A 5,081-nucleotide genomic window follows, 5' to 3' on the forward strand; every position below is an offset into this window, starting at 1 on the left:
TTCCGTCATTGTCTAATCAATTAGTGATTATGAAAGAAGTAGAACACAAATTTTTATTATTTTTTAAGGCATTTATTGAAATAAACATTGAGAGAAATGGAGTAGTTTTCTTGCATTTGATATTATGCTAATAATATTTCACAGTATGCTAAAATACCGTCCACATCATCGTCTATTCTGATTGATCCAGTCGACGTAGTAGGAAGCTTCAACAAAGACACCTGGATAATCTGAAGTGGCACACGACCGACCATTGCAGGAGGAGATTGCCACCTGCTGGCCATTAACCAGTAACGGACCACCGTCGTCACCCAGAAAAAGAAAGAAACAAATTCTTAAATTCATCCTGATATTATATAACGCGTGATACTTTTGCAACGCTACCAGTGAATCTGGCGCTATCGTTCGTAGGCTCAGCGCCAGCAGGCAGTCGTAGGAAACAGAGAAATCTCATGACCAGGTGTGGCCAGATAAGCATCGAATGACACATGCTGCATCTTGTTTACCAGTTTATTAGCTTACATGTACCTCGTTATCTCGTTTCACACCCCAGTTAAGACAACCACAAAATTATTGTAACCAACAAAAACTAAATTTCGCTAAGGCCTCCAACGTCATTATACAGGTAAACTTTAGGAACGGTATAGTCAACACGATAGGCTGAACTCAGTTCCCTGCAGAACTTGAGAAAAACCTGAAGCAATTATACCTCAGTAATTCTCATTATACTTCTTCCTCTAGAAAAACTTTCCTCGAGTGAGGTTCCGTGGTAGCTGGAACACCGGATGAATATTTCAGACGACTTTGGCTAAAGTTCCTCTTCAGAAATCCAGGATTAGAATTTCCCTAAACCACTTCGTATGAGTACAAGAATAGTTGCTTCAGTATTCTTTATCAGCCTAAAAGGAGTAAATCTGTTGGCCATCTTCTTCCTTTTTGATAATTTGCTAGTCTTTCGAATGTTTGTTTTCACTGTCTGTCTGAGCACAGATCGGTAGTTTCGAAAAGAATGTTGTGCAGTATCACTGTTTTACACCTTGTAAGATTAGCAACCTCTTCTCCTCCATTTTCAAGGCCTGAATAATCTCTGTACGATCCACAAGTGTGAATGAGTGATTTCACACACACTAATGATGTGTAGTATGTTTAGAGCGCTTGTTGAATGCTAGACTGAGGATGAAGGAATCAATACGTTTATCTCCACTTTAGTCATCAATAATGTTTTCCTGTGGAAAAAGCTTTATGTTTTTTCTATTAAATTCACGTATACTGCTTGAACGGTGATTGTGCTTGGTCCTTAGACCCACCCAGACCCCCCACTGACCTCAGTCGTTTTGGTTTAACTCAGTGTTTCCTCCATGCCTGACAAGCTAATGCACGCGACTTCATGGAGTGCTACTTCGCTGCAGAGTTTCGTTTAAATTAGTGAATATGATCTGGTGTATTGCTTCCTGTAGTTCATGAGTGATAGACGCATGTAGTGGATTCCTATAGTCGAAATTTTAGCAATCAAAAATGTTCAAATGTGTGTGAAATCTTATGGGACTTAACTGCTTAGGTCATCAGTCCCTAAGCTTACACACTACTTAACCTAAATTATCCCAAGGACGAACACACACACCCATGCCCGAGGGAGGACTCGAACCTCCGCCGGGACCAGCCGCACAGTCCAAGACTGCAGCGCCTTAGACCGCTCTGTTAAACCCGCGCGGTTTTCAGTAATCACTCGATCAGTTAATCGCCCTTAGTAATCTCTCCGTATACAGTCAATTGAGTTCTCACACCACTATAACATGTTTTAACACCGCATATCCGTTACGTCGCACTTGCTCTTTGTGTAACAGTGACAACTACATGTTTTCTAACTGGTGATTTGTGGTTGGAAATTATTACCATTAGACATAAGTCAATTTATTGAGTGAAATGAACAGCTATGTCGTTGATAATAACTTCAGGTAACAAGTTTTATCTTAATTATTGTCATTTAACGTTTGTCGATCGCTACCTCCCTTAATTGCATTGTACTTAAGAGGGCCTGATAAGAATAATGAGGTGTAGAAATATTTTCATATTGTGTAAGGGACCATGTAAAATCAATACTTCTGCACTATGTGTCCACTTTGTGTGTAATTGGTAGCTGAATTTCATTATAATAAATGCCCATTTTTATCAACATGGACTCCAGTCCATCTAATTCCCGCTCACATTCCAGTTTCCTTTGCAATTTGTGTTGTTGATGTTGTTGTTGTAGTCTTAATTCCTCAAACTGGTTTGATGCAGCTCTCCAAGCTACTCTATCCCGTGTAAGACCCTTCATCTTCGAGTAACTATTGTAACCTAAATCCCTCTGATTTCGCTGACTGTATTCATCTCTTGATCTCCCTGTAGAATTTTTACCCCCCACACTTCCCTCCAGTACTAAAATGGCGGTCCGTTAAAGCCTCAGAATGTGTCCCACCAACCGATGCCTTATTTTTATCAGGTTGTACCACGAATTTCTCTTCTCTCCAATTCTACTCAGTACCTTCTCATTAGTTATGTGATCTACCCACCTAATCTTCAACATCCTTCTGTTGCATCACATTTCAGAAGCTTCTATTCCCTTATTGTCTAATGTGTTTATCATCCATGGCTACACTCCATACAAATACTTTCAGAACAGACTACCTGACACTTAAATCTTTAGTCGATGTTACAAATTTCTCTTCTTCAGAAACGCATTTCTTGACATTCCCAGCCTACATGTTATATCCTCCCTACTGTGGCCATCTTCAGCTAGTTTGCTGCCAAATTACCAAAACTCATTTACTACTTTAAGTGCCTCATTTACTAATCTAATCCCCTCAGAATCAACTGCTTTAATTCGACTGCATTCCACTAACCTTGTTCCTCTCTGAGGGACACCACCTTGTCGAAACACTGTCTGTGTGGGTGGAGAGGCTTGAGTATCAGTGTGAAGCTGTGTGCTATGCCGTAGGTAGGGAACCTACTGTCGGAAAGGCCTCAGCTGATGGATCAGACTAAGAATGTCCCACAACGTCCCATCTTCCCTGTCCACACCTAGTCCTACGCAACTCCCTGACCTGTGCCGAGTGGTGCGTGGCACAGGGGAAGATGCGTCGCAATTGGAGCCTCAGGGATACCAGGCGACCTCCCTGAGTAAGTAGCTTTACATCACATGGGTTATTCATGGTGTGGACCTTGTAGATCCCCAAATCTCGTGGGACCAATATGGACACGACTAAAAAATAAAATTAAAAAAAAGGAAAACAAAGAAAAACAGACTAGGACTGAGGGGCCAATAGAGACCTCAGATATTCAAACATTGGGGTCAGTACCGATGGAAGGCATTCATACTACTGAATAAGGTCTAGGAGCCAAAAGTAGGAACTGTAACCGAGATTCTAGACCAGATTAAGATCAGTCTGGGGCCCAGAGGAGAAAACTACTCAGGAAACAGAGGAAACAGGAAGGGATGGAGTGGCTTCCTAAAGACAAGTGGAGGGAATTAAAGGGACTTGAACTTAAGACCCCCAGGAATAAACTGTCTCAGGTTGAAGGGGATACACAGGCCCCCAATACGTCAAAGACAGGTTGCAAGCGAATATGGGAGGAATCAAAGACTCCTTCCACCCTGGATAAGCGAGTCCAGAAACAAACTGAGGCCATAAATAGGGAAACAGACCTATAGTACTGCAGTCTCGGTTTTTAGGATGGCAGTTATCCAGGAAGGCAATCCACTGGTGGCCATCATCTCGCAGCAGGAGGAATTGGTACAGATGGCCCTCTTTGAAGAGACTGGGGGGGGGGGGGGAGACGCTGGTGCATGATCCACCTTCAGGAGGGTCTATCTAGATCGTGGTGCCTTCATTTTTGTCTGTGAGAGGGTGCACACGGTGGAATGGCTCAAGGACAAGGTGCCCATGATAACCCCATGGGAAGATGCAAAGCTGTAGGTTAAGGTGGCAGCGGAGCTTCTTAAGACCGCAAAGATATCAATATGGGTACCAAAGATCCAAAAGGAAGTCTCTCCTAAGACTCTGTTCGGGAAAATAGGGGCCCAAGGCCCAAAAGTCTCGACAGAAGATTGGAGAGTGATCAACCAGTAGGTTGCACCGGAAGGACGAACCCTGGTAGTGGAGGTCGGAGAGAAGTCCCTGAAGGTGATGTGGGAGCAGGACCTGAAATTGTTTTTAGGGTTCTCGCAAGTCATCGTCAGGGTTCTCAAAGATGGCAGCAAGATGGAGACCAGAGGTACTGCAGATTAATCTTCAACACAGTAAAGGGGCCTTTTCTGCCCTGAGTCGCTGCCTGGGGAGGCAGGAAGTGGACGTGGTCCTGATACAAGAACCCCATTTATATAAAGGGGTTGTATCAGGCCTCAGTGGCACTGGAGGTAAGCTGATTTATGATAGAAATGTAAGAAACTTCAGAACATGCATCTATGTAAGAAATGGAATTTCTTTCATGCCAATGATGGATTTCTGTTCTAGGGACTTAGTGACCATTAAAATGCAGCAATATAAGGAAGGTATCACGAGGGAAATTATTTTGGCCTCAGCATATCTTCCTTACGAAGAGTTGAGGAGACTGGTAAAGACTTGCCATCGGCAAGATGACCAACTACTGGTGGGATGCGACAGCAACGCCCACAACCTAGTGTTGGACAGCAAGGACACCAGCAGTAGAGGTGAGTACCTTATTGAATTTCTTTTAGCTAACAACTTAGAGGTCTTGAATAGGGGCAATGAAACTACATTCAGGAATAGCAGAAGGGAAGAAGAAATTGACTTAACCTTTAGTTCCATAACGATGGGCAACTATGTCAAACAATGGCATGTGGTGTTGAAGCTATCCTCATTGGACCACATGTACATTAAATTCAAGGCTAAAATGGGAATCAGACAGCCCATGAGCTATAGGAATCCCAGGAAAACAGACTGGGAGACATATAGGAGTGACCATGATTTCGGCTGATTGGAAATTAAAATCTCGATAAGGAATCCAGTAGAATTTGAGGAAGTAGCAGAGGCTCTTACCTCTGCCACATTGACCTCATATCAGGACAACTGCACATTCAT

This window comes from Schistocerca nitens, chromosome 5 (genome assembly GCF_023898315.1).
Source record: "Schistocerca nitens isolate TAMUIC-IGC-003100 chromosome 5, iqSchNite1.1, whole genome shotgun sequence".
Lineage (NCBI taxonomy): Eukaryota > Metazoa > Arthropoda > Insecta > Orthoptera > Acrididae > Schistocerca > Schistocerca nitens.